Here is a 27,737-nt window from a genome sequence, read left to right on the forward strand (position 1 = left end):
TGAATTGACATCTTCACTATGTCAAGTCATCAAATCTATGAACATTTATTTAAATTTCTTTCTTTCTTTCTTTCTTTCTTTCTTTCTTTCTTTCTTTCTTTCCTTCCTTCCTTCCTTCCTTCCTTCCTTCCTTCCTTCCTTCCTTCCTTCCTTCCTTCCTTCTTTCTTTCTTTCTTTCTTTCTTTCTTTCTTTCTTTCTTTCTTTCTTTCTTTCTTTCTTTTAAGTAGGCTTAACCCCAATGCAGAGTCCAATTCAGGGTCTAAACTCATAACCCTGAGCTGAGGTCAAGAGTCATTTGCTTAACCAACTGAGCCACCCAGGTGTCCCGAAATTCTCTTTTCTTTCTTTTATCAGCATACTAAGTCCTATGTATGTTTTGATAACTTTATACCGAAGCATTTGATTTTCTTTGAAGTGATTGCAAATGGTATTGCGTTTTTAATTCCTGCTTCCATGTATCTATTGCTACTATATAGAAATATTAATTTTTATGCATTGATCCTGTATCCAGTGATCTTGCTGAAGTCACTTATTAATTATTTTATTAATTAGTTATTTTCTCTGCCCTAAACTAGAGTATAATTTATCTGTTATTATAATTTAGGTGACATTAATATAACCACTCCTACTTCAAAAAATATTATGGTATATTTTTTCCATCCTTTTACTTTCAATATACCTATGTCATCATTTAAAAAAAATCTTTTTTAATGTTTGTTTATTTTTTGAGAGAGAGAGAGAGAGAGAGTGAGCACAAGTAGAGGAGGGGCAAAGAGAGAGGGAGACAGGAATCCGAAGTAGGCTCCAGCCTCTGAGCTGTTAGCACAGAGCCTGACCTGTGGCTCGAACTCAGTGAACTGCAAGATCATGATCTGAGCCGAAGTCAGACGCTTACCCAACTGAGCCACCCAGGCACCCCTCTATGTCATCATTTTTGAAGTGAGTTTCTTGTAGACAGTATATAATTGATTATGATTTTTTAAATCCAGTCTGCTAATCTCTGCCTTTTAATTGGTTTTAGACTGTATTTCAGGTAATCATTGATATGTTAAGGCTTAAACCTGCTATTTTATGATTTGTTTCTGTTGGGTTCTGTTTGTTTCTTCTGTTTCTTGTTTTTCTGCCTCTCAACTATTGCCTTCCTGTGGATTACTTATTTTTTAGCATTCCGTTTTTATTTATTTATGGCATTTTTGAGATTGAGTATATCTCTTTGTGTAGTTTTCTTCACGGTTGCTCTGGGAAATACAATATACATGTATGACCTATCACTGTCTACTGGTATCAACATTTAACCACTTTGAGTGAAGTATGGAAATTTTTCTTGCATTTAATTTCTTTTACCATCTCTATTTTAAATATTGTTGTCTTGAGTATCACATAGTATGACAAATTTTAACTCAGTCATAAAATATGTTTTGTAAAACTTATAAGCAGAAATATAAGTGTATTATGCGCCCATGCTTCTGTTCTTTCTGTTGTAATTTCTTCCTTCCTCATCTTCCAAATTCCTTCTTTTATCACTGCCTTTCTTCTTGAAGAACTCTACTACCTAATCTGGCTTCTAGTGACAAATTCTTTTAGTTTTCATTCACCTGTGAGGGTGTTTTTATAGTCTCTAACTTTCTTAGGAAAAGTTTCATTGGATATAGAATTTGTGGTTAATAATTCTTTCCTTTCAGTACTTGAAAAGTGTTTATCACTTCCTCTTGGACTCCATGATTTCATATGAGAAATATGCTGTCATTCACATTGGCGTTTCCTATACAAAATGCATTGTTTCTCTCTAGCTGCTTTCCAGATTTTTCACTTTCTATTAATTTTCTCAAATTAGACTATGCTGTGTTTTTGGATTTCTTTGGATTTATATTTTTTGTGTCATTCACCTTTTTAAACCTAAGTTTATGTCTTTAACCAAATTTAGAAATTTTCAGACATTATTTCTTCAAATCCCCCTTTAACCCCACTTTTTTTCCCTCTTTTCATTCTATAGCTCTGATGATACAAATATTGGCTTTCTTGTTATCCTACAGGTCCCTGATACTCTGGAGTTTTGTCTGTTTTTTTTTTATATATTTTTTTTCTCTTTTGTTTGAATTGGGTAATTTTTTTTATCTGTCCTCAAGCCCTGGAGATCCCTGATTCTATCCTCTTTCATCTTGACTTTCCTATTGAACCAATCCAGCAAGTTTTTAAAACTTTTCAGTTCCTGTGTTTTACAGTTTGTTAAGTTCTGTTTGGTTTATTTTTGATTTTTTTAAAGCAACTCTTTTCTCTTTGCTGACATTTTCTATTTTTTTCATTTGTTTTAAGAGAATTTTCAAGTGCTTGTTGAGGCATTTTTAGGATGGCTTTTCAGATAATTCCAGCATGCGATTCATCTCAGTATTGGCATCAGTTGGTTGTCTTTTCTCATTGAAGTTGTGATTTATCTGTTTCTTGATATGAGAGATAAAATTTTCATTGTGTTCTGAACATTTTGGCTATTACAATTGGAGAATCTGGGTCTTACATACATCTTTTATTTTAGTAGGCAGTCACTATGTTTAGGCTTGGCACATAGGAGCTGACCTAATTTATGAGCTGTGGTTGTAATAATAATTTAATTTTTAGAACTTTTGCAATGCTATTTTGTTCTGCTTGGTTAGTCTGGTGTTTCTGGGGCTCCCGTTGGTCCTTTTGGTGTCATCTAAGGTGGTGAAAGGGTTATCTCCAGGCTAGGATATTTGGTGCCTTTAGTTGGGGGAGGAGAGTTAAGCCTGTGGGGACAAAGCAGTTTCCTGGCCAGGCTCTTGTGAGATCCTCCTTGCTGATGCTGTCCAGTTACCTTATTGTCTCTCACTGGGGCAGGGGAGTGTCAGACCCATGGGAAAAAAACATTGTCCACTTAGACCACTTGTCCTAGAATTCCACAATCCTTCCTGTGTACCTGACCTTTCAATGTCTCCAGGTGGATGAAGGAGTCTTGATACAAAGAGGCTTCCCAGGCCAGGTGTATTTGAGGTGGCATACCTTTGCTGGTGCCATTTGTTCACTTTGTGTTTCTCTGTAAGGGAATAAACTCTCCAGGCCTGTGGAGGATCAGGCCCTTGTTATGAGGGCTCTCTATTACTCCTCTTATCAGTGGTGCTGAACTCACATCATTTTCTTAGAGGGATTCTTGTTCAATCTGGTGAAGTTATGAGCCTCCTTGGACTACTTTCTGTTGCTAGATTGGAGGTCAGGAAACACTGGGCCTTGCTTACATTCTTCTATTGGGTCAGTGAGTGGGGCAGATATACCTAAGAGACTTCCTGCTGTTTTGCTGTTCCTTCAGTGATTAGATCCCTTACCAGTCTTTCTCTTTTTACCTTTCCAAGCCCTCCTTCAGTTGCCTCTTAGACTACTTTCAGGGTTTATATCTGTATTTAGCAGGGAGCAACAGGTAGAAACAAGTCTATGCCATCTTGTGCAGACCAGAATAGTCTCAGGATTTGCTGTAACATTTTAAGGGGAATGCAAAAGTACATCCCTGCCCAAGTAATCTTTATGATTTCTTATTGCCTATATTAGAAGTTCCTTCCTAACTAGCATTAGTAATTTTTCTTTAAATGGGGTCATGTCTGAATGAAAGATGTGGCAAACAATATTGAAGCTCTTTCGAGTATTCTTCGAATTTACACACCCAGTGCATTTCCAGGCGATTAAATTCCTCTCCCAATTCACATAGTAGGTAAGTCACATTTGAAAAGAGGGAAATAGAAGAGAAACAAAATTCCCAGTAATGATCTTTTTCCTTTTTCCTCTCCACCTTGCAAATGCATACATGATGTTCCTCATAGTCTACATGGACTGAAAAGCAAACTTCCAGCCATGCTGACAAAGCCCACAACCAGCAACATGGTCTCATTTTGATCCGTTCTTTGGTATAGTATCTCTCATTTCCATTTCCTGAAACTCCTAATCTCAGTACAGCAGTTTCTTATCAGGAGGAGCTCCAGAAGTCTGCTTGCCTCACAAGAGGATTCGAACACAGCCTTGAGTATTAGGCGAGAACTGGCTTAGGCTGGCCGCCTGGGTATATCAGCTTGCTGCAAGACAGGAACCCCTGCAGGTGAGGAAATACAGTTGACTCAGCAAACTTTGGAGCACAGGAAAGAGTTGAAATGTTCCTTCTTTCTAGAGCACATAGTCAAAGGCCTGATTTTTTTTTCAAGTACCAGCGCGTAAATGTTAGTTTAGATTATTGTTACCATGCTGTTTTGCTGCAGTCAAAATTACCCTTTTCCCTCCTGGTCGCCTTTAGATAGCTAATGTTTATTGAGCACTTATATGTTAACCAGTATTCTAACCAGTATTCTAACATACAGTTTAGGTCTGTTAATAATAACAATAGTGGTAGTAGTAGTAATAATGATTTTATTGTATTAACAGTAACTAGTGTTTATTGAGCCCTTATGCTATGCAGATTGCTTTTTATGGATTAACTCATTTTGTCTGCCAACAACACTGTGACGTGGTGACTACTCTTCTCCCTATTTTACAAATTAGGAAATTGAAGCAATGATACTAATTAAGTTGATCAAGACTACACAGCTATTAAGCAGAGGGTTGGGATTCAAACTTAGGTGGGGTGGCATCAGGACAGATACTCTTGGTCATTAAGGTATAGCTACTTGACACTTCTTAGACTGCTTAATCTTCAATAAGATAAAGAAGGTGGGTCATACCACAGCAATAACAACACACACGGTAACAACACAATCACAATTAATATATCAGCAATATCAAGTACAACTATGGTTCAAAGTTTGTGCTATACGTATGTCTTCTGTTTTTTCATAACCCTTATTACAGCCTGTAGGGGGAAGAACTATTCTTACCCTTATAGTTCTGTAGACATCAGGGGACTTGTTGAGTATCATACGACTAAGAAGTGGTGGAACCATGATGGAAGCCATTCCATTTTTAGCCATTCCATTTTTAGGCATTCCATTTTTCTGTGAGTTGGAAAAAAATTCCTCAAAAATAGTCATTTATTCCTTGTAGAACTTTTGCCACAGCACACATGCATACACAGACACGTAGACACACACACACACACACACACACACACACACATACACAAACACACACACACACTCCAGTTTGGAATATATTCCTACAGATTGAAGCAGCATTCTCTCTTGAGCCATTTATCTAAGATTAGGAGCATGGAAGCAGAAGGCAACTACCATGTGAGATAATCGGAGATAGAGGTTGGTAAACTTCATTCAGCTTGTTTTTCCCCACATGCAAGATGGATTTGTTAGGCTGACAACTAAATCACAGTTTGACACTTAAGTTAACCTCCCCCTGGCCCTTGATCACGCCTTCAAAACATGCTAGGCAGTGATTTTATTTTTAAGATACATTTTTTAAAGGAGATATTCTTTTCTTTTTTTTTAATGTTTATTTTTGAGAGAGAGAGAGAGAGAGAGAGAGAGACAGAGCACAAGTGGGGGAGGGGCAAAAAAGAGAGGGAGACACAGAATCCAAAGCAAGCTCCAGGCTCTGAGCTGTCAGCACAGAGCCCAACGTGGGTCCCAAACCCACAAACCTCACGATCATTACCTGAACCCATTGGACACTTAACCAAATGAGCCAGCCAGGGATCCCATAGGGTACATTTTTCTTTATAAGTGGTTTAAACTGGATTGCTTTTTCACAGAGGATTTGAAAATAAAAAATGCTGACATAAATCACAGCATTGTAAGAACAAATACATATTTTCAAATCTTTCTATTCTAATTTCCAAAAAAGAACAGGAGCCACAAGCTGATTAGCTGAAAACTTGATTATGTCATTCCAAAGGCAGCACAGTTAATAATCTGCTAAAGTAATTCATGTTTTATTTGAACCCAGAAGAGAACATCTTTAAAATTATAAGTTATGAAAACCTGTCCATAAATTTACATTATATAAAAATAGCGTTTGTATGGCTGAAGAGATATGCAGCTTAAACTTAATTAACAGCATAGTTTCTCAGATTATGACCCATTTAACAAGGAGTTTCAGGTATTCAGATTTAATTATATGCACAAATCTCATCATGAAATTCTTTGTCCTATTTAAGATTCAGTTTAAAGTGTGAAAAAAAGACCTAAATTTTTTTTTATTTTGGTGGATTAATCACACAGTGAATTTTGATTATGTATCACACTTTTAAAAAGTTGCTTTAATCACATCTACCAGATTCATTCCCTTTCATTTACTTTTTTATCATAGAAGTTCAAATACCTCTATTATTGTGTTAGTTATATTTCAAAAGAACAATAATAATAGTAACCTAGAATTTCATGATATTATTCTTTAAAATCTCATGAGTAGGGGGTCAAACATTTGGTGACCCAAATGGAATGGGAAATTTCTAAAAGGTCTCCAAACTCTAGGCTTTCCATTGAGCTTCTTGCTCTTTGCCCAACAAATATTTACTGTGTTTCTACTGTGTGTAAAACACTGTGGGGGGCTTTCAAGGTGAATGAATCAGACAGGATCTAATCTCACAACCTGGTTAAAGAGAAGGGGTGATAAAGTACATTCACAAACAAACATGATTTAGGGAGGTATGTGATAAGTCCCGTAGAAAAGATACAGATAAAATACTAAGGGAATCTTGAGAAAGGAGACCAGCCTGGGTGGCCAGAAGAACTTCATGGAGTAAGGAGATACTAGAATAGAGGCTTAAAAGATGGCCTGGATTTCACAAAGTAGAGACACTGACAGATGCATTTCAAGCAGAGATAGTTGTAGCTGAAGCCACCATACCGAGGAGAGAAAACACAAATTGTGCTTGGGTAAGACAGTGTCAGTAGTCTAAACTAGAATTGGGTAAAAAGAGGTAACAATAGAGAATTGAGTGGAAAAGCCTAATTAGAAGTTTAGAAGTTTTGTCTCTAGGCACTGGAGAACTACTGAAGTATCAGATCATGAGCCTGGCATATTTGAAGAATGATTTGCTAAGAGAATCTCAGAACAGGGCTGGAGAAACTAGAGACAGGGAGACAAATTATGTGGCTGTTGACAATAGAATGATGACATTGGGAACAATATAAAGAGCAAATATAAGAGATACAACAAAAGCAGTATAAATAGAACTTGGTAGGATATTTGTTGGTGTGTGTGTGTGTGTGTGTGTGTGTGTGTGTGTGTGTGCTAGTTAGGGGTGGGCAGACTTAGGGAGAATGATAAAACTCTTTATGGAAATAGGAGAGTCTCTGGAGGTGAGCTGGTTGTGGTGGAAGGATGTGGTGGTGTTGAACTTGAACTGATGGGAAACAAGGGCATTGAGGAAACAGGCCTCTGAAAGGGAGTTGAGGAGACCAAATTTGATTGGACACAGAGTAATTAATTCCCTCAGGTCTCAGATCTCAAGTTGTGCAGATCATTTAGTCAATTTAAGTATACTTTTCACATAGGGCTAAGACTATATTTCAGAGCCTGCTTATGAAAAGAACTTAGCCCTCTAATTAGAATTTAGAGGGCAGGGGGCCTGGATGGCTCAGTCAGTTAAGCGTCTGACTCTTGATTTCAGCTCAGGTCATAATCTTATGGTTTGTGAGATTGAGCTCCATTTGAGCTCTTCTCTGTGCTATCAGCACAGAGCCTGCTTGGGATATTCTCTCTCTCTCTCTCTCTCTCTCTCTCTCTCTCTCTCTCTTTCTCTCTCTCTGCCCCCCATCCCCTTTCTGTCCCTCCCTTGCTTGCACATTCTTTCTTTCTCTCTCAAATAAATAAACTTAAGAAAAAGAATATAGAAGGCAATGACTACGGTTTGCGTTGTACCGAAGGCAAGAATGGAGCCAAAATCACAGACACCATACTGGATCATTGATGAGGCCAAAAGAGCTTTGAACCCTCATTCTTAATATGTATGACTGCATGTGTTTTTATTTTCCCTGAAAATCTAGAATGTTTCTTCTGGCCTGGACTGAAACAAACTCACTAATTAGCTCATACAGAAATCTACTTCTTGCTTCTTTGCATCCATCTCCTTTGCATTTATTTATTTATTTAGAAACCTTTTTTTTTTTAGGAAGTTTTAAGTTTACAACAAAACTGAGAGGAAGGTAGAAAGATTTCTCATATATTCTCAGCACCCACACATGCTTAACCTCTTCCATTATCAACATTATTCACCAGAATGGTAACTTTTTTTCTTTTTAACCAAGGATGAACTTACATTGACACATAATAATCATTCAAATTCATAGTTTACCTTAGGATTCATTATGGGTGTTATATATCCTATGGATTTAGAGACATGCATAATGAAAAATATCTGTCATTATAATAATACAGATGTAAAAATCCTAAAAATTGTCTGTTCTGCCTATTCATCTCTGATCACACTGACCACACTCCCTGGTAAACCACTGATCTTTTTAGTGTCTCCATACTTTTGCCACTTCCAGAATGCCATATAGGTGGAATCATACACAATGTAGCCTTTTCACATTGGTTTCTTTCACTTAATGATATGCATCTGAGTGTCAGTGTTTATTCGCTTGTGAAATTATCAACAACATGTTTGACTTCTAGTCCTCTTGGTACTGAGGATATTTACACATTCTTCTTTTAAACTTTCAGTAATTTTTATACTGGATTTAGCAAAATATAATAAATATAAATACATAATTTTAATATTTAAAAGCTAAATTGTTTTAAAAATTTGCCTCAAGGCAAACTTGCATCATAACTTCCTATTAACACAGATAAATGAAAATTGACTATAACGTTGAAAATTAAAAGTGTCTTACAAAAACTAGGTTTTTTCAACCTCAGGTAAACAGTAATACACTACAAATTTTTGAGGTAAGACTTACTCAGTTTGGTCTCAAATTGATAGATTTTTTTTCTTTCTCAGAACTAGATTTCAAAACTTCTAACTACAACCCTCAAATTTACCGTGTGGCACTTTCTCTTGTTTTCTTCCCATTATATCAGCTTTCCATTTTGTGATCTGTATGCCCAAAGTTGTTTAAAAAGGAGCCCAGACTTCTAGCCTATAAACATCACTTCCTCTGTCTCCTGAATTTATTTCAATGGCTGATACTTGAGCCCAGGGGATTGTTTATACTAACACCATGGAGTCAAGAGTACTTATTACCTCTACCTCAAGCTATCCATAGGTCAACAGCATATGGCAAGACCCTTGTATTTCATTACTTCAAAACCAGATTTCCTTTCTGAAACTTGGCTTTACAGGCTTTATGTTTTGGGTCCTCACTCACCCACTTTGTTGATGAGTACATTAAAATTTATGTTTGCAGCCCAGTCAAAGTGTATTTCCTTTTCCTTCCAGCTCATTGTATTCATTTACATGTTCTCTGACATTGTAGAAATGACAAATTGGCACTGATTATTTTTTAACCAACTCTGAATGTTTGTGTGCTTTCCTTTTGCAAAGAGAGATTCCCCAATCGTCCATGTCTTTAACACCTGGAAAAATGTATTGAGAACAAGCTGGATAGGATTATTTTTCTAACTTAAAAAAAAGTGGCATTTATTTGCAGCCTAAGTAGCTATGGAAGCCAATTAACAGTCTGTGCATCATATTATCTCCTAATGATACTCTCTACATGACAGATGATTTTATAATTTAAAGTTAAAAATTACATTAATATCAATTTATGAAACTGATTACCATGAAAAAAGGTAACCTAGACCATTTATTTTTAACAGACATTTCCTCTCACTGGTTAACAAAATGTTTACCATAAACTCATTTTCATTTTGGAAATGTTTCTCTTAAATTTCATCTACTCCAGAGGATCCTGAATTATAAAAGCCTATAGTAGAAACTATTAATGATGTTGCAAGTAGTTATATTTTAGTTCATCAGTGGTATGCTTTGCCTTTGGGGCATAAGCACATGCTGATTATCTAGAGGTTTCCCTAACAGTTGCAAAGGATTCAGTCCTTCTCAAAAGCCATTTTCACCTACAGACATGCCATCCCCTGGCAGTAGTTTTTGCTGTGTAGTATCTATCATTTGACCTGTTGGCATGATCTTGGACTCTTAGGGTTTTTCCTAATTCCTGATTCCCTGCCAAAGATGTGCTGGTATTTTATTCTCCAGTCCAGTGTCTCATGTAGAAACAGGACTGATTGCTTTTCAGAGATTAAGGTTGAGGAGAGATCAGTTCTCAGAATTTACCCATGAACAGTTCACTTAGGGTAGGCCAAGTGGAAAGCCAACTCCCATAATGTTATTTAGAAGGGCTGGGCCTTGCTGTTCTTGCCCTGTTCTCTTGTCTCGTTTATGAGTCAATATAAATAATAAAAAAGTCGTTTCTATATCACTTGTCCCCCACACTCCTCCCCAGTTGGGTGAGTGGTAAATGAGAGATGAAGGAGTGAGCATCACTGAGAATATACAACCTCATTTGTGTCATAGGTGGTTTTTAAGGACACCTTGACATAGTTAATTCAGAGAATTGTAGCTACCTTTGTTGAGTCCCTGAAATGCATCTGGACATGTACTTGTCACACTTACCCTGCCATTCTACACACACACACTTTAAACACGCATTCCCTTTTAAAATCCCATTGTCTAACTAGTATCAAGATTATAGTAGGTGTTTTACAAATATTTACTGAATAAATGCTTGAATGCATAACATTGTAGGACTATCTCAGATACTTGTAGGTTGACTGATGGGTTTTTAAAATGTTGATGTACAAAAGTGGAATAGGCTTAAGGATTAAAGCCAAAGGGCCAAAATCTTGATTTGTGCTTACTTTCACTCCATGACTCAGACTCTACTGTTCTATTTTGAAGGTGTAACCAACCTCATACATTCAGATAATTCTTATTTTAAATGTGTGACAATCAGGCTTTGAAAGATTTTAAATTACCATGAACTAACTAGGAATACAAAAGAGAAGTCTAGAGGGATCATTTTATGTATGTATGTATGTATGTATGTATGTATTTACTTTTTGATTTATATCCAAGTTAGTTAGCGTATAGTGCAATAATGATTTCAGGAGTACAATCCAGTGATTCATTCCCTAGATATAACACCCAGTGCTCATCCCAAGTGTCCTCCTTAATGCTCTTTGCCCATTTAGCCCATCCCCCCACCCATGGCCCCTCCAGCAACCCTCAGTTTGTTCTCTGTATTTAAGGGTCTTTTGTGTTTTGTCTCTTTCCCTCTTTTTATATTGTTTTTGCTTCCATTCCCTTATGTTCATCTGTTTTATATCTTAAATTCCACATGAATAAAGTCATATGATATTTGTCTTTCTCTGACTAATTTTGCTTAGCATAATGCACTCTAGTTCCATCCACGTTGTTGTAAATGGCAAGATTTCATTCTTTTTTATTGCAGAGTAATACTCCATTGTGTACACATACCACATCTTCTTTATCCATTCATCATTCGGTGGACATTTGGGCTCTTTCCATACTTTGGCTATTGTTGATAGTGCTGGTATAAACATGGGGGTGCATGTGTCCCTTCAAAACAGCACATCTGTATCCCTTGGATAAATGCCTAGTAGTGCAATTGCTGGATAGTAGGGTAGTTCTATTTTTAATTTTTTGAGGAACCTCCACACTGTTTTGCAGAGTGGCTGCACCGCTTTTGCATTCCCACCAGCAGTGCAAAAGGGTTCCTCTTTCTCCACATCCTGGCCAACATCTGTCATTGCCTGAGTTGTTAATGTTAGCCATTCTGACAGGTGTGAGGTGGTATCTAATTGTGGTTTTGATTTTTATTTCCCTGATGATGAGTGATGTTGAGCATTTTTTCATGTGTCGGGTGGCCATCTGGATGTCTTCTTTGGAGAAGTGTCTATTCATGTCTTTTGCCCATTTCTTCACTGGATTATTTGTTTTTTGGGTGTTGAGTTTGATAACTTCTTTATAGATTTTGGATGATAACCCTTTATCTGATATGTCATTTGGAAATATCTTCTCCCATTCTGTCAGTTGTCTTTTAGTTTTGCTCATTGTTTCCTTTGCTGTGCAGAAGCTTTTTTTCTTGATGAGGTCCCAATAGTTCCTTTTATTTCCCTTGCCTCCAGAGACATGTTGAGTAAGAAGTTGCTGTGGCCGAGGTCAAAGAGGTTTTTGCCTGTTTTCTCCTCTAGGATTTTGATGGTTTCCTCTCTTACATTTAGGTCTTTCATCCATTTTGAGTTTATTTTTGTGTATGGTGTAAGAAATTGGTCCAGGTTCATTCATTTGCATGCCACGGTCCAGTTTTCCCAGCACCATTTGCTGAAGAGACTGTCTTTATTCCATTGGATATTTTTTCCGGCTTTGTCACAGATTAGTTGGCCATACGTTTGTGGGTCTATTTCTGGGTTCTCTATTCTGTTCCATTGATCTGAGTATCTGTTTTTGTGCCAGTACTGTACTGTCTTGATGATTACCACTTTGTAATACATCTTGAAGTCCTGAATTGTGATGCCTCCAGCTTTGGCTTTCTTCTTTAACATTTCTTTGGCTATTCGGGGTCTTTTATGGTTCTATACAAATTTTAGGAGTGTTTGTTCTAGCTCTGTGAAGAATGCTGGTGTTATTTAGATAGGGATTGCATTGAACATGTAGATTGCTTTGGGTAGTATCAACATTTTAACAGTATTTGTTCTTCCAATCCATGAGCATCGAATATTTTTCCATTTTCTTGTGTGTCTTTTTCAATTTCTTTCATGAGCTTTTGTGTAGTTTTCAATGTATAGATTTTCACTTCTTTGGCTAGGTTTATTCCTGGGTATTTTATAGTTTTTGGTGCAATCGTAAATGGTAACAATTCCTTGATTTCTCTTTCTGCTGCTTCATTATAGAAATGCAACCAATTTCTGTGCTTTGATTTTATATTCTGCAACTTTGCTGAATTTATGGATCAGTTCTAGCAGTTTTTTGGTGGACTCTCTTGGGTTTTCCATATAGAGTATCATGTCTTCAAGCAGTGAAAGTTTCACTTCCTCTTTGCTGATTTGGATACCTTTTATTTCTTTGTATTGTCTGATTGCTGAGGCTAGGACTTTCAATATCATGTTGAATAACAGTGCTGAGAGTGGGCATCCCTGTCATGTTCCTGACCTTAGGGGGAAAGTTCCCAGTTTTTCCCCATTGAGGATGATATTAGTGGTGGGTGTTTCATATATGTTTTGTATGATCTTGAGGTATGATCCTTTAGAGGGGTCATTTTAAATCTCTCTGCCTATACTATCTAGTAAGAGGTTGGCTTTACGTTATTTTTTTAATTGAAGGAATTAATGAAATAGGGCTCCAGGGCTAATAAAACAGAGAAGGAGAACAAACCATTTTCAAACACATTCACATACTTTGAGAATGTTAGAAGAATTACTAACTACTTTTACTTAAATTAGAATAATTACTCAGAAAATTTTTAGGTTATTTAAGTTTGGCTAATACTAGTATTTTAAAAATAACAATAAAAATAACTTCATTTATGTAAGTTTTCATCGTTAGCCTTTTCATTACTTCAGAACGCTTTTCTATATCTTATAATATGAGTTAGGAGTTTGGGACAGAACATGGATAGAACACAGCACTCAGTGGTACATGTTGTACTGTTTTTAGGCTGCTTTTAAAGGATGCTTTTCTTTCCTGAGACTTGGTCTCAGATTTGATCTAAACAAAATTGTTGCTACTACTCTCCTAGAATCAGGATTTCTGAGCATCACCCCTCAACATTTGTTTGGAACATTTGTACTAAAGTCTAGCTTATCTGCTGTCAACTTTTCACTACCAACCCCTTTGAATAAACACCCACCCAGACAGAGAACAAGCACCTTACCTCACAAATCTCTGTGGGGAGAGTCATAAATGAGAGCTTATTTAAGCAAACTCTTACTCATTTTTATCCTACCTGGGATATTTTTTTTTTTTTTTGCAATCTTTCAGATGCTAGAAAATCCTGGCAGTGTGTATATGAGTGTGTTTTGGAGGAGGATCGGTCTCATTGAGCAGAAGACAATCCTGACACAGAAGTTTTTCACATTAATGTGATGAGGGCTGAACTAATCTAAGTAAAATGAGAGAATCAAATTAGTCTTATTTTCCCAGGATCATGAAGGACCACGACTTAAGCTCAAATGAAAATTAATTGTTTCAATTATTTTAGAATCAGAAGAGACATTGGCCACCCACTTGGTTCTTCTGAGTTCCTAAATTCCACTCTGTTAGGAACACAACAACTTTTCAGCTTTGTATGGGCAACACTTAATGCACACTGGAGTTTGGAGTGGTTTCTGGAAAATAATACTTTGCTGTGTAGAAGACTCAGTTGACCCATGCAATATACTGGGGTTTGTCCACATAAATAGTGATTAGCATTGGAATAATTTTCATCTTTATTAATTGTCATCTGCCATAAGTTGAGGAATGTTATATCTGAGGCTTTAACTTACAACTAATACATGGGGAAATTGAGAGTTTGCTTAAATATAAAATATTAGTAATGGGTATTATTTAAAAATTTTTAAGCACCAAGACAAACTCATAAGTGCATTATAGAAGAAAATGTATATGTATATAATGTGTATGTATATACGTAATTAGAAAATGTGGAAGGCATATATTATAAGCATAAATTCATAATAGCGAAAAAGCTTCCAAATCATAAATATGGGTCAATGTCTGCTTTAGATTCTGGGTACAATCCTGGGAGCCAGATTCTCTTTGTACTACTTGAAGAGTAGCCACATTTCCATGAGAATTTCCTCCTAAGTCTCAGTGTAGATTTTGATAGCACTGTTTGCATTTCCTTCCTATATGTAAGGAAGCGTTTAAAAAAGAGGAAATGTTGCATTAGGCAAAATATCAACTTGCCCTACAGATAGATATAGCAGTGCTTAAATGATAATTATGCTGCAAATAAAAAATAAAAATAGCATACAAGTAATTTGTCACCTTTAAAAGAGTTTGACTTCTTTGAAAATGTCTGTTGATATACTCATGCAGTTACTACATTTGTTCATATCTAAGGGTCTTTCCTCTAAGGGGTCTAGGAGGGTCAACAATCTTACATTACTTTTTTAAAAGGATAACCATTGTCCTGTTATACCATTCCAATTAATTTTTTTTCTCATGAAGTTTCTGGAATTTTTCTCTCCTCCCAGTTAATGCAGGTCTAAGCTCCAGACCCAACAGCTAATTTTGTTTTTTCTAATTAAATATTAAGTTGTTGCATGATCTCTTGTCTATTGGGTGAAGCTTATTTGTTCATTTTGACATGCAACTGCCTATCTGTCAACAGATAAATGAAGCCATGTGCCAAGTTATTCTATTTAATTAATTGTTTATCCTAAACTTTTCATGGAATGATATATTTCAGAGAACAAATTAACTTATTTGAACTATATGTTGAAGTCTAATATTAGCCATGAATATAAACCTTAGAGTGTGACCATATAGGAGAATACTGTTGAAAAATAGATATTGACTAGGCCCTCTGGACATCAACCAGAACTTTGATTGGGTGAATCTAAGACACATGTTAAACTTAGTTTTAGTTAATGAATATTATGATAAGCTAGCCATTTGGAACCCAGTTGATAGGTATTTTTCTTCATATTTGTGGTTTTTAATGTAATTTGAAGGATAAGAGTGTATTCAGACAATTCTCCAAGATTGAGCAGCTTTTATCCTATTTATGTACCAGACAGAAAAACAGATGACAACAATACAGGCTTTTCTGTCAAAGAAAAATAATACTCAAGGGTGCTGATTATGTCCATGGACTGGATCACTCACTAGCTGTTAGCAGTCTTTGGAGAATCGCAAAGCAGAGGAAAGGTGGCAAATGATTGATGAGAGTTAATACTGTAGACTTGGAATTGATGGACTAGCAGGTTTTACATTAAGTTTAAAAATTAATCCCCATGCAGATGGCTATTAGAAAGTCAGAGCTATAAGCACTTAGGGTTTATAAAAGCAATAGTAATGTCTACCACTGATGGCACAACAAAAACTAGAACTGCATTGTGTTTGACTTCTGCTAATCTTTATAACGAGGTTACCCATTACCATCCTCATTTTACAAATAAAGAGTAAAATACACTTCATTTTCATTTATTTATTGAGAAGTATAATTAACATACAATGTTATGTTAGTTTCAGGTGTATAATATAATTATTCAACAGTCTTGTACATTTCTCAGTGCTCATCAAGACGAATGTGCTCTTGGGGCACCTGGGTGGCTCAGGCAATTGAGCATCCAACTTCGTTTCAGGTCATGATTTCATGGTTCACATGTTTGAGCCCCACATTGGGCTCGCTGCTGTCAGTGCAAAGTCCACTTTGGATCCTCTTCCCCTCTCTGTCTATGCTCTCTCAAAACTAAATAAACATTAAAAAAAAAAAAAAAAGGTAAATGTGCTCTTAATCCCATCTATCTATTTCACTGGCTCCCCCACCTCCTGTCTGGCCACCACCAGTTTGTCTTCTGGAAATACACTCACTTTAAATAATTTGCAAGAGATCACATAAGCACAAAGTGACCTAGCTAAGAATTAGACCCTTCCTCTCCCAAATTATCTTCAACATACAACATATACACCCCTCACTGATACTTAAAAATTTTTAATTATACAATATGTGCTTACATAGATCATATGATAGTATTCGCAATTTTACATACTTTAAATAACATATTAATTATTATGATTACATAGTTACTTTAAAAATGTCAAACAGTGCACACATGTATAGAATAAAATGTCTAATAAAAAAAGTAGAAGACAGTGGATTAGGTATTGCTTTTAAATTTGTAAATAGTAAGGAAACTATTCCATAATAATTCAGGTTGGACTTGTCTTCAATATTAATGTTTCTCAGTCTGATAAGAAGATCACTCGTGGTCTATTTCAGAAAGCAATTGGAAAGCATTATTTTATCAAATGGTGCTATAGGACATCACACCAAACTAATAGCACACACATAGGAGGGCAGTGAGCCATTGGGCATATTCAGATATGTAGGGTCAGATCAGCTCTGCACATGTGTGGTAAATATGTGATGGCAAAGTGTTCCACTGAAAATCCCTTTATGGAAGAAAGGATTTTCAAATGTTCTTGCAGGATTCTTTTGAAGAACCCTAATGTAGATTAGTGTATATCCTGACAGTGACCTGCTGATATGTGAAGCAAGGAAGACACATTGATTATGTGGAACAACCAAGCAAAAACAAAGCCTATACCTGACTTCTATCCTGCGATCCATCCATCCCTTTCAATAAGATGTCTCTTGATTTACTTTTGAAAGAAACTGCTAATATGGAAATAGATATGGGAATATGATCAAATATCTATCATAGGCTGAGCCTGTAACTTCAGGGCCAAAATACCATGGCTTTTATAAAGGAGTCTAAAACAGCAAGCTTTCTTAATAATCTTGAATACTGATGAAAATGGCTAGGACCCTATGAATTTAACTTTCCCCCAGGACTTTATTTTCTTTGCTCATCAGGTAAAACTATGGAAGATACGTTATTGACCATACTTTAAAAATCATGAGCAAGTGTTACAGTAGAATTTCAAGAAACGCTTTTCAAAGACAAATAAAACTAACTTGAAGGTTAGGATTCGGTTTGCTTCTTTCTCCTAAGACAAAATATTTCAATCTCCCAGCTTTTCAATGTTACATGATCCTGGACTTAGCATCTATGGAGTGCTTGGATTATTAAGAAACCTAACATTGCAAATGGGTCTTGGAGAAAGAGAAGACAGCACAGTGGACTCAACAAAAGGTGTGTCCAGTGATAGAGTTTGCATTTTGTGCTTATTTTTCCTTTCTTCCTTTTTTTGTCTGTGGGTGGGAGGAGGGCATGGATGGGTAGGATGTATAATCAGCTGTTATCAATCAACTTTGGAAATTCCCTTGTGGTTTGACATTTTTGAGGACTGGCCTGGTCTTCCTGTTGGAACACATCCAAACCCCAGAGGAGGGCTCTTTGTCTCAATTGTAGATACTAATAAACAGAAATACACATGGTATTTTTATTTTTCTTATTCTTATTCTTGGATGAGGTTAATTAGTTGGTTTGAATTTGTAACTATGTCTTCTTTTAAAAAGTGGACTGCTATATACAGTAATTATTAGTATTTGTTAGATTTTGTTTTGTACAACAGATTTTGAGAATGAAGCCCATTATGGAAATTTATACCTTTGCTAAAGCAGTACATTGAATTCAAGAACCATTTTCTTGATTTAAAAGAGTAAGGTTGGAAAAACAGTTCATAACCAGTATAGAGTTTTGCAATTGATTTTATCCCCATATTTAAAACTAAATATTAGTTTTTGGGGGGTAAGTCTGCATAAGACTTAGCTTTTATACCATTCCTGTGAAGTACACACACACACACACACACACACACACACACACACACACACTCTTATCAATACTTATTTTGTAGGGTAAGGAGACATAGCCTTAGGAAGATTCTTTAAAAAACTGGCCCAAGTTTTTACAGCTAAAAATGGGAAGAGTCAGAATTTAAACCCAGGTCTGCTTGACTCCAAAGTTCTGCTGCTCATTTTTGACACCAAACATTGCCATCCTCCCCAGTTTTTACCCGCTGTCAGTGACAGTAATGATCACCAGTTATTTGATTTTTTACAAATGGTTGACTCTAGCCACTTTTTTATGTGAGGGACAAGTCATAGATAGATGCAGGTATAAAACCTCAAAGTTTCAAGGAAACAAAAGATATAAAGGAGGTCAGAGCAACTGTTGAATGTACACAACACAGAGGCAGTATGTGCAACCTTTTTTCTCTATTAGGATTCCTTTTAAAAGGTAGAAAGAACATAGGCTTTTCCATCACTAAACATCCAGCATTTAATCCGAGTCATTTTTAGTTCAGCAAAATTGGCACAAGCCAACAATTGCCTATGTATAGAGTTTATAGTGTGGAGAGTTTGCCAATATAGTATTACAGATTTTTTTTTCTTTTAGATTCCTTACCTTCTCACCTTCCAGAAAAATGTTTAAGTGGTTTTAAAGCCTGCACCACTTGACCTTCTTCCCTTTTCGTGTGTGTGTGTGTGTGTGTGTGTGTGTGTGTGTGGTATTTGGTATGAGGTGTCACCTTTGGGAATTAAGTTTTCATAGGGCCAGGTGCAGGACTTTTAGAATGTGATAACTCCTGAGAAAATGATAAGAAGGTTTTATTCTTCCTCTTCTCTTTCTTGTCAAGCATGAGAGGGTCTGACTTGAGGCATTTCTCTTTATTGGTTTTTCCTCCAGCATGATCAAGAAACTGATTTGTGCCAAAATCAGAATGAGTCAGACAGTCTGAAACCAACATATATTTGGACCAGTGAGCATGGATGTACTGAAATGAGCCGTAGCAAACTCTCTTTCTGGATGTTTGACCACATGCAAACAGGATGAGATGGTGGCTTCACAATGGGTGTGGTTCTTCCACCTCTCCTCCCACAAACTCCCCTTCCTCTCTTTCCCTGCATGTGTTTCAAATTGGAGCAGTGGTGGGTGGGAGAAGCAAGAGCTGCCCTGCAACTATAAATAGTAAAGCCAAGAATTCTGAGTGTTCGGAAGGGGAGGTAGAGGGAGATAGAGTGGGAGAGGTGGGAAGCTACCCAAACTTAATCACTTGCATTGCCTCAAACCAAATCAGCTTCTGTAGCATACTAAGAGTATTGAGTAAATATGTGGCCAACCTCAAGCCCAATCTTAAAACAAAATAAAACATCAACAATGATAAAAAAAAAGACATAATAGAGATGGTCCCTGATAGATAGTCACCTCTGTTAACTGTTTGGAAAAATACAGTTATAGTCAGGACTAATGTGGACCAAAACTCATGGAAAGATTGATGGAAATTCATTTTAAAAAGCCACACACATGAAAATAATTTACACAGGAGGTTTTTCTGCACCACAGCTGTGCTGGTTATTTATTTTGGACCAGTTTGTGCAAAAAGTGGTACCAAAAATGGACTTAGTTCTTGCTTGATAACCATACAGATGTCAAATTAGTCCCCTGAACTCAACAGCCCCATTACTGCATAAGTTGCTGTTTAAAGGCAGACGGTCTTTAGAGTGTCCAGGTATTCATTTCCTTAGAGCTTTCTTTAAGACTCCACCCCTGGATCTCATCGTTTGTAATCTCTATCTCTTGGTGCTGTTTCTCCTACAACTTAAATACACCAGAAGATATAGAATGGAAGACAGAAGACTGAATAGAACCACTGTTAGTATATGAACTGCCTCTGCCTTGGAGTGGGAAATGTGCTTATAAAGAGTACTTCCAGACCCATAAAAGTTAAAGAAAGGAATTGTCCAGAGCATTGTTGCTCCACCCCTAGACCCTAGATATCAGAGGATTGAGTCACATCTGCTTTAATGCTCCCTGATTTTCCTTTAAACCCCTGAACTAGGATGAGACAAGTGGTTCATAGCAGTTCCAGTGCACCTTGCAGGGTGGCACTATCATTGCACCTTGAAATGTGATACAGCTTGGTGCCTCGAAGCCAGCCAACACATGTGCAAGGGTGTGACATTTATTTAAGGGATTTGGAGAACAAGGTCTCATGCACATGCAATCAGAGGCTTCTGGTGTCGGTATTCATTAAATTAGCCTCTTGCAAAAGGATCTGGGGATTGATACATCAAAACTCTGCCTTTGTGAAAGGGGCATGTTTGTATAGTTCTGATCTGATTCATAACCATATTCATTATTTGGATTTGTACACTGTCTTTCTTTCCATGTTGCCAAAGTGCTTCTTTACTAATCTAGAATTATAGTGAATTAAATTTTTTAGGTTAATGCAAAGTTCACCTCTTAGGCCACCTCCCAATGGAATATATTTGTTTTGAAGAAGAACTTATTTCCTGAAAAGAAGGCCTTAATTTATTATGAGTGCCTTTGTTATATTTCTGACGGGAGGGGTGGTTGTTGAGATTATTTCCCAGTGCCGAACACACAGCCTTGGACATAATAGACTTAAAGTTGATGCATTTCTTTTATAGATCAATGTGTTGAAACACAAGGAATCAAAATATTGCTCCAAGACTCAGAGCTGTCTGGAATAAAATTTAAAATGATGCTAAATCCATTAACTAACACCACCCTCTCCTCACTGAAAATGCTGCATGTTGCTAAAAATCAATTTTGGCAGGCACTGAAACTCTCACTGACCCAGACCAATATATTTAATTTAGCTATGTTCTTTTCTCTGATTTTTTAATTTCCTTTCCTTTGCCAAGTTTATATTAAAATGACTAGAAGCATAAAAATTAAAATTTTACAAAGCAAATATTTTTTTCTCCCACATTAACCTACCACAATACAGATGTCAAATTCTGTTTAATGAGCAGAATCCATGATAGCACAATAGCAGAAGGGTCAATTTGCTGTTAGCTCATAAAGGATTTTTTACTGATCTAATATTTGGTAGGCTCAGTTTTACCACAATTGGAACAATGGCCCTTGATTCTTTTTTCTAATTTATTAGAATGTTTTTAAAGAAAGAGAATAAAGTTGACCTAACGAGACCTGTGAAATGTACTGTCTGTTCTTGTCAGTGCATTTTTAATTTTAATTTTGTAATTAAAAAATGAGAACACAGACACTGGATCAACACTTGACCTTAACCTTATTCTTGATTCAAAGATAAAACATGTCAAACATGTCACTTTTTGAAATGTGGAAAATCAGTGCAACCATTTGCCAAAATAAGCAATGCCTCACTTCACTCTGGCCTGATCTTTTTCTTGGGGAAAAAAATAGATGACATCCTCCTGCTGGCTTCTTGACAGAGTTGATATAAAACAGCCTTGAAAATAAGTCCTAGCCACTCAAAGTAGAAGTCCAAAGTAAAAGCAGAATGCAATAGGTTATCTTACCACTAGGGGGCGATAGATACTCCAGCAAACTGTCCCCAGGGAAAGGGATTGGTTGTGCTGCTATTTCTCTTGTATTCTTTTTCTTGTTGGTGTCCTTGGGACATTTTGTATCCATGGATATGCATTGTCCTTTATTAAATGGTACTGGAAAGAGAAATAAAGAATGACAAAAAGGCTTTGAGATTGAAAGGGAGGAAGAGGGCCAAGGCTGGTAGTATAAATGAGACAGGGATAGAGAAATTTAACCAAACATTTTGCAGATTTATGTAACCTTTGAAAGTCATATGTGAAGCTTAAATATATATCAGGAAAAATACATTTTAATCCTTTCATAGTCATGATTCTTGTAGTTACTATTTGCCATGGGCTAAATGTTTGCATCCCCTTCCAGAATTCATATGTAGAAGCCCTAATCCCTGATGTAATGGTATTTGGAGGTGGGGCCCTGAGAGGTGATTACATCATTATGGTAGAGCTCTCGTGAATGGGATTAGTGCCCTTGTAAGAAGAGATATGGGAGAGATAGTCTCTCTGCCATCAGAGGAAACAGCAAGAGGGTGTCTGTCTGCAGAGGAGAAAGAGGTTCTCATTAAGAACCAATCAACTGGCACCTTGATCTTGGGTTTCATAGCCCCCAGAACTCTGAGAAATAAATGTTTATTGTATGGTATTTGTTATAGTAGCCCTCATGGATTAAGGCATGATTGATGCCCTTAGTTTTGTTTTCTGAATTTTGTAACACTTACCTTCTAAGGCCATAAACAGTTTTTTTTTTAAATTATGAATTCTAGGCATTTTTTCTAGTTTAATTTTATGCTGTTCATTGACTGAATTAGTTTTAATGGAACCAAATAAAAAGAGTACATATTAGAAATAAAAACCTTAGACAAAAAGGTTATTCTTTTCAAACTGTTTTTGATCAGATTTGTAGTTCTTTTTTTTAAAAAAAAATTATACATTTATTTATTTTTGAGAAACAGAGTGAGACAAAGTGTGAGTAGGGGAGGGGCAGAGAGAGAAGGAGACACAGAACCTGAAGCAGGCTCCAGGCTCTGAGCAAGCAGTGAGCACAGAGCCTGACGTGGGGCTCGAACCCACAAAGTGTGAGATCATGACCTGAGCTGAAGTTGGAAGCTCAACCGACTGAGCCACCCAGGTGCCCCCAGATCTCTAGTTCTTAACCAGGATACTCCCATTCCCCCTGACTTATAGGACATTTGGGAATGTTTGGAGACATTTTTGAATGTCACTACTTAGGGGAGGAGTGTAGCTACTGGTATCTAGTAGGTAAAGACCAGAAATATTACTTTGCACAGGACATCTCTCCAAAAAGAATGACCTGATTCAAAATGTACTGAGATTGAGAAACCCTGCTTCAGAGCAAGACAGATAAGGGAATGCATCTTTCTTTTCCTTTGGTGTAATTAGTATTAGATTTATTTACTTACTTACTTACTCATTTAAAAGATTTTATTTTTTTAAAGTAATCTCTACACCCAGTCTGGGGCTCGAATTTACAACCCTAAGGATCAAGAGTCGTATGTTCTGCTGACTGAGCCAGCCAGGCACCCTAGTAGTACTGGTTTTAAAGATGATGTTCAACTAACATTTCCTGCTCCATCACAAAGAAAACATTGTCATTCAGGGTAAGAATAAAGATATGGTTGCTACAGGTGAAAAGAGACCCATGATATTAAGAGAACATGGAGGCAGGATGGCAGAAACACTGTCAGTAATTTCGCCAAATCATGGAGAATAAGAGAAAAGTTAGAATTCGACAGATAGATGTGGTGTGCCCATTTTCAGAGAGGAAAAGGCAAAATTCTGAGTCCTATTGAAAGCTGAGTGGTATCGAGTGAGGAGCCAACCAGATAGAGCTTTGACTAGCTATGTTATAGCCTTTATCTTTCTTTTCTTGGCCCAGTGGGGCAGAAGTAGTATAAGTAGATTTGAGTGAACCTTAGTTTCTTACAATTCATGTAGGCTAGGTGATTCCTTTTGGTAGATAAATAACATTTGAGTAATCCCTGGATTAACTGCATCTTGAACAGGAATATCTGATTCCCATTGCAAGGTTTTGAGTTAGTCTTTCCTATCTGATATTTTATCCAGTCTCAGGTGAAGACTGCTGAAGACAACCTGGTAGACTCGAGATAAAAAAGATTATTGCAGAAAAAGAAGGATACGCAAGTGGTAAAAGATACACTTTAACAAGGTCCTGAAAGTCGGCAACATAGGAAGAAGTTGGGGTGAGTAGACGTTTATTTAGAAAATTATTTAAGTAATTTAATGGATCATAGCTTCATATTAAATTCAAGTTAACCCCAGTGGCTTCTGCTTGTGGTAATAGATGCAGAATGTTCAGAATTTGGAGTTTAAATCTTAGCTCAGGCCACACTGGGAGGGATGCGTGTCAGACAACCTGGAGTATCCAGGCAGTAATAGCTATGCTGGTGAGGGCATAGGAGCTGTGCCATGTGATGAACAATGGAAAGAACTAGGAAAAGAGAAACAAAGGGGACATAAAGTAATTGTTTCAAACTACATAAAGGGCTCCAGGGGAGGAGAAGGTTTGGGCTTTTAGTGATTGCCCCTAAAGAAGGACCTAGCAAGTTCAGGAAAACAGATTTGGACTCAAAACAATAAACTCTGAAAATGAATGGGTTCCTTTGGTTGAGTTCCTGTCACCAGAGGCTAGACAATGAAATAATGTGGCTTTTGGTTTGTTTATTATGAGACCATTCAAACCTCTGAGCACCAGATGGACTTTAAATTATCTTCCAATTTAGGATTTAGTCATTTTTATATCATCCATAATAAGTATAAAGCCAAATACCTTTTACGCTATTCTGATTCTGTTAATAAATATTAATGCTATCACATTCATTATGAAGTAGTTTCAAATTCCCCAAAATAGGGTTTTTCTAAGTGTATGTCATGAATGGGCAAGGGTCTCTTTACATCTCATACACAAATTTTCATGAGTAAAAAATTTCAGATTATGGCATACTATATTCTTTTTTAGGGAGTCACAATGCATATTAGCATGTTAGAGGTGCTGAGAAGTAGTGCAGTTAAAAATAAGCCTTAAATTCCTTGATGAGGCACTCAGTCCTCCATTAGACCTTTCCTGACTTGTCAGCCTCAATGTCCATAACTCTCCTTAGGAACTCTTCTCTCTGGCCACCCAGTAAATTCTCCCTTGCCTTTTCCACCCTTTGGCCCTGGTCATTTTCTTTATTTGGAAGATTTTAGTGCCTGTGTCTGCCCAGGGATCACCCTTCCTGAAGTCAAAACCTAAAAGAATCCCTCTCACATTTGCACTCATATCGCAGTCTAGAAGTGGTTGCATTTCATGTGCTTTAGTTATTAGCCCCTGACAATACATTAGAACATAATATGTTCTGACGTTTGTTATAACACCTGGTATCAGGTTTCTTCCCAAGTAGGTATTCAATAAATCTTTCTGGAATTGTTGCAGGAACCATAAGGCAGTTGGAACTCAATTCTCTCATACTCAGGTCAATGTAAATGTAAATATTCTTAATATTAAGAGCATAGTCTGTGATAATCCTGAAAACTTTTTTTTTTATTTTTTGGCAAAGCATCCATATGGTTCATAGTGATTTTTTTAAACAAATTACTTTCACTTTGTTACTCTTGTTCCAAACTAGATGAGTGCCTGCCAGATGAAGGGGTGGCTTTGTAAAGATCACTGTATTTCAGTGAACAAGCCCTGTTTTCTGTTTTCGTTATTCCATTTTTAATATTTTGTTTTTATTAAAGATTCATGGCTACACCTTTGTAGCTAGATACCTGGTTTCTCACCACAGATTGCAATAATGTAGTGGTTTTGCTCTTGGGATAAATGTAATATATTCTTGATCATCTTGCAAACTTCATCTAGAAAGAGAGGAAGGTTTTTGTCTCAGGTTGTTGGAAGTCTTGTCCTGGGAACCTATGTAAGGCTCTCTAAACAAATGAAGTTACAGACCGTAAGGCTGGCAATGATTGTCCCTTTATAACTCAACAAGCAAGGGAGATTTGCAAATAAATAAACAAGCAATGCTTTTCTCTCCATTCTGGACCCCCAGCTTCTTTCTTTCCAGAAGAATGTAGTCAAAATTTCCCAAACCAGATACTTTCGACAACTGACCCAGAATCACAAATAGAATAGTCTTAGCTATATTTAAGTGGGAAGTCCATCTAAATGGAAGAGATAATTCAGAAAGGGAGGGATTATTTTCAAGGAAAGGCAGTTGAAATGCTTTACCAAATAAGATCTCTGTGTTATAATTTCCTTCTCTACAGAATTTTGGCTCTCTCAAAATTTCATCTTCCATATTTCATAACTTAGAGCTCAAATCAGCAATTAAGGAGGTTAATTTTCTAATAAACAACAGTTTAGGATAACTAAAATTACTCTAAAGTTTAAGAAAAAGGTGAAGATATTTATTTGGAAAATATTTCATCTATCTCAAAGAGCTTTCTTATCAAAATAAAGTTAGAAAATAATTGAAGTTTAAAAAGTTACTTAAGTTTGTGCATACAGAATATATACATTGTGTCTTTTCTTTAAAAAGAATTCATTGGACAATTACTTAGTTAGATTTTATTTTTCCTTTTACCTTCTTTGTCTGTGGCATAATACCAGAATTAAGGAGCATAGTTGTAATTAGCTTACCATTTCTTAGCCCTTTAGTGGTTAACATCAAATCCCTGAAAAGCTGTGATTCAGTATCCAGAAATGTCTAGTCAAATGCCAAGTGCACCAAAGGTAAACAGAAATAGAAAGAAAATTACCTTGTTTTCATTGGGTTATGAAATAAATCTTCTACAAGGATGTACATATGAAGAAATTCAAGAGTTCAATTCTAACTCTTTGAAGGATTTTACCGTCTATTTCTTCCTTGACAACTTTTAGCCAGAAGTTCATTTACTTTTCCAGGTGAGGAGTGGAAATGTGCTGTGCCCTGCTGAATTGCTCTTATCATATGATCAAGTTCTAGTTAAAGATTTTAGCTAACAAATGCCCAAGCATCTGGAAAAAGTGTGGGGCTCTCATTAAGACATTTGCATTTTTCAACATGCAACATCTAAGTCAGTTGCTACTTAGGCTATTGGGGCCTTTTCCTCTTTGCCTCAATTGGATGGTTGATTATTCACCTTCATAATTCTCCCACTCCCTCAGTAGCCTGAATGACTGAGTGTCCCCAAAGTCCTCCCAGTATTTCTCTGACTACTTTTTATCCACCTTCTTTTAAGAGACTTACCAGGCATGCTTCACATCTGGCCTTCTTTCTGCTTTTCTTTGATAAACACATGAATTTCAAGTGCAAGGTAGGGAAAAAATTTTATCCTTTTTCCTTTTAGGTTCAATACCTAGGGCTGTGTAAATTAAACTGACAAAAGACAGACTAACAAGGGAAAAAGCATACAAATTGTATTTGAAGTTAATATCTTAATTTTACATATGGATGGGATTCTCGCAGAAAAGAAAATGAAAAACCTAAAGAAGCAGTTAAACTCAAGAGCTTATATACCATTTGAAAGAAGAGTGACAAATCTGTGGAGAAGCGACAGTACAAAAGAAAAAGGGTTGGGCTTCTAGGAGTGGTAACTTGTGATGAAATAAATATATGAGGGAAATTAATGGAAGATAAGGGTTATTTCAGTAAGGTTTGCTGATGAGATTCAAATTGGTGCTGTCTCTAACTCCATAGGAATTGACCTCCTCTTCCTGGTATGGGGGAAGAGAGATACCTCTAGAAAGGGGAATCTGTGCCCTGCCTTTAGGCAGAAAGCGGAAGGATAGAGAGCTTTCCTCTTTCTGCTGTTTTTCAGTTGCCTTCACCTCAAAATAATTC

The 27,737-nt window shown here is 36.6% G+C and overlaps 1 long non-coding RNA gene across 1 annotated transcript in view; it reads left to right on the forward strand.

The window, feature by feature from the left end:
- LOC128311152 (uncharacterized) overlaps positions 1–27,737 on the forward strand; it is a 663,249-nt gene that overhangs the window by 127,925 nt on the left and 507,587 nt on the right. The window contains exon 2 of the long non-coding RNA XR_008289203.1: positions 23,983–24,119. This is a non-coding gene — a long non-coding RNA (uncharacterized LOC128311152). The remainder of the gene's footprint in view (positions 1–23,982; positions 24,120–27,737) is intronic.

This window comes from Acinonyx jubatus, chromosome A3 (genome assembly GCF_027475565.1).
Source record: "Acinonyx jubatus isolate Ajub_Pintada_27869175 chromosome A3, VMU_Ajub_asm_v1.0, whole genome shotgun sequence".
Classification (NCBI taxonomy): domain Eukaryota; kingdom Metazoa; phylum Chordata; class Mammalia; order Carnivora; family Felidae; genus Acinonyx; species Acinonyx jubatus.